Source organism: Gossypium arboreum, chromosome 3 (assembly GCF_025698485.1).
Source record: "Gossypium arboreum isolate Shixiya-1 chromosome 3, ASM2569848v2, whole genome shotgun sequence".
Lineage (NCBI taxonomy): Eukaryota > Viridiplantae > Streptophyta > Magnoliopsida > Malvales > Malvaceae > Gossypium > Gossypium arboreum.
In genome coordinates this window covers 115,891,432-115,897,665 of record NC_069072.1, presented here as the reverse complement: position 1 = coordinate 115,897,665, position 6,234 = coordinate 115,891,432, and the positions used below count along the sequence as shown (strand labels likewise).

Below are 6,234 nucleotides of genomic sequence, written 5' to 3'. Positions count from 1 at the left end.
TTTCTCCCAGTTAAGCACAAGGTTCGTTTCCTCACATCTTATTAAAAATTGCTTTAAATTTTTAAGGCAGAGATGGAAAGAGTTACCGAATACCGAGAAATCATCCATAAATACTTCCATGATATCTTCCACGAGTTCATCGAAGATGGCCATCATACAACGTTGAAAAGTGACACGACCATTACATAATCCAAAAGGCATTTTACGATAAGCGGACGTACCATATGGGCATGTGAATGTGGTCTTTTCTTGATCTTCAGGAGCTATTGGGATTTGGAAGTAACCAGAGAGTTCGTCTAGAAAGTAGTAGTACATGTGCCCAGATAATGTTTCCAACATTTGGTCAATGAATGGCAAGGGGAAGTGATCTTTGCTTGTGGCATCATTCAGTTTCATGTAGTCAATTGAAACTCCCCATCTCGTGACTATCCTTATTGGGATTAATTCATTCTTCTCGTTGGTCACAACCGTCATGTCTCCTTTCTTAGGGACAACCTGCACTGGACTTACCCAAGAACTGTCAGAAATAGGATATATAATTCCAACATCTAGAAGTTTAATTACCTCGGCTTTTACAACTTCCTTCATGTTGGGGTCCAGTCGTCTTTGAGCTTGCACACACGGGTTGTATTCATCTTCCATCAAAATTTTGTGGGTACAAAAAGAAGGGTTGATTCCTTTAATGTCAGAAATTTTCCAAGCTATGGCCTTTTTATGTTCTTTTAATACTTGGATTAGTTCCTCTTTCTCCTTGGGTTGCAAGTTAGAAGCAATGATAACTGGCAATGTAGAATTATTTCCAAGGAATGCGTATTCCAAGTGGTTTGATAATTGTTTAAGTTCCAGTTTAGAAGGCTTTTCAATAGAGGGTTTTTTGCTTAAGTTCATTGTTTATCTTAATGCCCTCGTATTTTACTCGTCTTGAAGAATGCTCATTAGGTTCATCATCTGTCTTTTCTTCTTGAGCTAGATACACTTTCGTCATGTCCTTTTGTACAATTTCCTGAAAAAAGTCTTGAGTAGTATGATCAATAGAGTCAATAAAATAACAAGAGTCATCCTATTCCCTAGAAAACTTCATAACATCATAAATTTTAAAGATAATCTCCTCGTGACCTACTCTAAGCACCAATTTACCGTCAACCACATCGATTACAGCCCTAGCAGTTGCTAAAAATGGGTGCCCTAAAATTAAGGGCACTTCCACATCTTCATCCATGTCAAGCACAACAAAGTCAACGGGAAATATGAATTTATCTACTTTCACAAGTATGTCTTCTATAATGCCCCTAGGATATTTAACAGATCTATCAGCTAATTGAATACTCATCCTAGTAGGTTTAGGTTCCCCAAGACCAAGTTATTTGAACATTTTATATGGCATCAAATTAATGCTAGTGCCTAAATTAGCTAGTGCTTTCTCAACATTCAGACTACCAATTAAGCAAGGGATAGTAAAACTTCCTAGATCTTTCAGTTTGGTTGGCAGCTTGTTTTAGAGTATAGTTGAGCACTCCTCGTTGAGTTCTACTATAGATAAGTCCTCAAATTTCCTTTTATTTGTTAGAAGCTCCTTCAAAAATTTTGCGTATGTGGACATCTATGAGATGGCTTCAATAAAAGGTAAGTTGATATGTAATTACTTAAAAAGTTTAAGAAACTTACTGAATTGTGCATCAATGCGGTCTTTTTTCATTTTTACTGGGTATGGAACTGGAGGTTTATATTCCTTCGACACTAGTTTGTCACTATTTTTGGGTTTTTCTTCCCCCCTTCCGCTTACCACGGCTTCTTGTGTTAGCTTCTTTTCAGATTCAGCTAACATTTTCCCACTCCTTAGTATAACTCCTTTCATATGCTCTTTGGATTTGGCGTTACTAGGTAAACTTCCTAGTGGTCTTTCTGAAATCAGTTTGGATAGCTGGCCTATCTAAGTTTCGAGCCCTTGGAACGACGCTTGTTGATTTTTAAGTGCTGTGTCGGTGTTCTGAAAATGGGTTTCTGATACCGAGATAAACTTTGTGAGCATCTCTTCAAGGTTCAGTTTCTTTTCTTGTTGATAGGGTGGCTGTTGGTAGCCCGGAGGTGGTCGCTGATTTCCTTGGCCTCCCCATGAGAAATTTGGGTGGTTCCTCCAACCTGCATTATAAGTGTTACTATTTGGATTGTTTTGAGGTCGAGGATTATTACCCATGTAATTTAATTGCTCGTTATCCATGTTGTGGCCATAAGGTTGGTATTTCGAATGGCTTGCTCCACCTCCACTTACTTCGCACTCCATTACTGGGTGAACCTATGAAGAACTAAGAAAACCATCAATTTTCTTATTCAAGAGTTCTACCTGATTAGAGACCATGGTGACCGAATCGATGTTATAAACACCGGCTGTTTTTGTTGGCTTTGTCCTCATGACTTGCCACTGATAGTTATTCAGTGACATCTCCTCTATAAACTCATAAGCATCTTCAGGTGTTTTATTATTGATGGTTCCGCCAGCAGCTACGTCAACCATTTGCCGAGTCGAAGGATTCAGGCCATTATGGAATGTTTGAACCTGAAGCCAAAGCGGTAACCCATGGTGAGGGCACCTTTTCAGTAAGTCCTTGTATCTCTCCCATGCATCGTAAAGAGTTTCTAAGTCCATCTGCACAAACGAAGAGATATCATTACATAATTTGACCGTTTTGTCCGGCAAAAATTATATTAGTAAAAATTTTTCGGTCATTTATTCCCAAGTAGTTATTGACCCTCATGGTAACGAGTTCAACCATTGTTTAGCTTTGTTCCTTAATGAGAAATGGAATAACCGAAGACGAATGGCATCATCAGAAACACCATTAATTTTAAATGTATCGCATAGTTCTAAGAAGTTTGCTAAATAAGCGTTGGGATCCTCATCCTGGAAACCATCAAACTGAACAATTTGCTGTATCATTTGAATAGTGTTAGGTTTTAGTTCAAAAGTATTTGGAGCTACAGCAAGTCTAACTATGCTCAATTTAGTTTCTGTTAAAGAAGGTTTAGCATAATCATACATAGTGTGTGGAGCAGGATTTTGATTAACCGTAATTGCAGGAGGTAGCTGATTGTCTTGGCTTTCAGCCATCTCTGCGGTTGGGGTTTGAGTATCATTCTCTTGCTCGTTCACTGTGTATCTTAAGCTTCGCCTTATTTCTCTTTGGTTTCTGCGAACTGTTCAATCGATTACTTTGTCAAAAAGTATTGGTCCTAACGGGTTTCTTCTAGTCATAAACTATAAAAACCTGCCAAGAGAAGGAAAATATAAGTAATAAAATAACATTAAATTGCAAGAAAAATAAATGGCTAAAGTAATAAAAATTGAGTGTTCCTAATATCTTAGTTCCCTAGCAACAGCACCAAAAACTTGATCACGTGATTTCATGATAGGTTTTAAATATTTATAATTAATCATTCTTGAAACTAACTATTATCGCAATGTAGGCAAGTGTACCTATCGAACAGTAGTATAGTTTTAGCAAGACTGGATTGTCGAACCCAAGGGAACTAAAAGTATTAGTAATGACTGTCTTTTTATTATCTAGCTTAAGAATAAAGAGGTTTTTGTTTTAACTAACTAATTATCTAAACTAAGAATTCACAGAGAATGGAATTGGGGAATTGCTTTTGGGAAAATAAATTGAATTAAGACAATACCTAAGGAAAAATCCACCTAGACTGTACCTATTATTCTGGCTCTGAATCGGATGATTTATTCATTTAACTTGTTCCGTAGAGATCTCTAAGTTATGTTATTATCCCTATTCAAGACTAATAACATCTAATCCCTAGATTGAATAATTGAGACTTTTCTCTAATTAACACCCTAGGGTTGGATTAGCTCAATCTATTGGATCCCCTTATTAGGTTTCACCCTAATCCGGCAAAATATTGTCACCCTATGTCCAGGCGCGCAAACAACTTCGCTTAATTATGACAAATGTACTCTTAGACAGGGTCTATTCCTCCTCTGAATAAGAGCTTATCTTGAATCAGTATCCTGGGATATCAAAATAAGAATTAAGAACACATAATTAAGAACAAGTTAAATATTTATCATATAATTCAGAAAATAATAAGAAGATTCGTCTTAGGTCTCATTCCCTTTAGGTATTTAGGGGATTTAGTTCATAACTAAAAAGGAAAACATTTCAGAAGAATAACGAATACAAAACATAAAGAAAACCCAAAACTCCTGAAGGGAAATTGAGGAGAGATCTTCAGTCTTGATGGTGAATCCGGCTTCTGAGATAGATCAATCGGCTTCCTTGGAGTAATTCCTTACTCCCTATTCTGTGCCCCATTTTCTTTCCTCCTCTAGGGTGTATTTATAGGCTTTAGGATGCCTAAGATCCCTCAAAAGTGGCCTTTTCCGAATTGGACTCAACTTGGGCTCGACAGGGACACGCCTATGTGACACTCCCATGTGCGATTATTTCAGGCCGTGTTCAAGCTTGTTAGAATGGCACGAGGGTGTGTTCTACCCATGTGAGTCGTGCTTTGATTCTGCCAACTTGACACGGCCATGTGGGCTGCCCGTGTGAGGAAGTCCAGGCCGTGTTGATTTCGTACTTTGGCCCATTTTCTCCGTTTTTGGCTCGTTTCTCGTTCTTTTCGCTCTCATATTCTCTCCTAAGTATAAAACATAAAATTAAAGCATTAGGAGCATCGAATTCACCAATTATAATGGGAAATCATCCATAAAATACATTTAACATGGGGTAAAAATATGTATAAATTACGGTTTATCATTTCACTTATAATTCATATGTTCTCAAAGATACATGTACTTACCTTTCATTCTCAACATAATGTACAATTCAAACGTACCTAAATTGAATATGCATTTCACAAATTCATTCATTTCTCGAAATGCCCGTTTGAAGCATTCAGAAACATAAGGATATGCAGAAAGCTCAAAAAGCATATACAATGCCAACGTCCCAGACGTGGTCTTACATGTAATCAAACATCGATGCCACTGTCTCAGATAGGGTCTTACACGAAATCAGATACGATGCTGATGTCCCAGACATCATCTTACACATAAAACAGAAGTCGATGCCAATGTCCCAGATGTGGTCTTACACGATAACACTTATCGGAATCCTATGTCATGACATATGTATCCTATCTATTCCTAAGGTTAATACGGGGCTTTTCAGACTTCAGAACTTTGCCGATACTTTCTCGGATGGCATATATATATAGTTAGAATATTCTTTCATCACAATTAAATATCATATGAACAATAATAATTCAAATCAAACACGTTTATTTGTATATCGACTTACCTTGTAGAGATTCAGATAAATGGAATCGGTTACTCGACAACTTTTGACTTTCCCCGATCTAATTTTGTATTCTTTAGTTCTCAATCTAAATCAATTTAAATTTAACTTATTCAATCACATATTCATTCAAAACAATCCAAATACACATAATTAGCGTATTTTGCAAACTAGCCCTCATATTTTTACATTTTGACACTTTAGTCCCTAATTCACAAAATCACAAAATACACAAAATTTGCTTGTACACAAGCTTAGCCGAATTTTCATAGTCTCATACAAGTCCATACATTTCATTTATTTCACATTTTAGTCCCTCAAACTAAAATTTTTACAATTTAGCTAAATTACTCAAATTCATCAAAAATCCCAAGACAGAACATGTAAACTCAACATCAAGTTTTCATATTTCAACATATAACATCACAAAGCTCATGAATTCATCCATGGCATATTTCAAAATTATCAACAAAATAAAAATTGAGGCATGGGTTCGATAATATATGAAGCAACGATTACAAAAAAGTAGAAATAATAAAAAATCGAACAAGATCCATACCTTAATCAAGAAATTCAATGGCCAATCCCTAGCTATCCTTTTCTTTTCTTTTGTGTGTGATTTTCGGTTGATGAACATGAGAAAATAAGTTTATTTTATGCTTTGTTTTATTTAAATTATATTATTAATCAAATATCAAATTTTCCCTTTATTAATACATATGAAAATCATTTGTAATAAGGCCATATATGTCCATTAACCATGTAAATGGCATAATTACCACATAAGGACCTCTCATAAATAAAGCCAAATCAATTAGGCACTTTTAACATATAGCAGGAAACTTTTACATTTTTACGTGAGTAGGTCCTTTTTCTAAATTAAGCACACAAACATTCAAATTTTCATACAAGACTTTCACACATG

General features: G+C 35.9%; 1 non-coding gene across 1 annotated transcript; it reads left to right on the top strand.

Moving 5' to 3' along the window:
• The first annotated feature begins 2,570 nt into the window (after window positions 1-2,570).
• LOC128291217 (small nucleolar RNA R71) lies at window positions 2,571-2,677 on the top strand. The gene has a single exon (XR_008280993.1). It is a non-coding gene; the product is annotated as a small nucleolar RNA R71 (small nucleolar RNA).
• The last annotated feature ends 3,557 nt before the right edge of the window (window positions 2,678-6,234 follow it).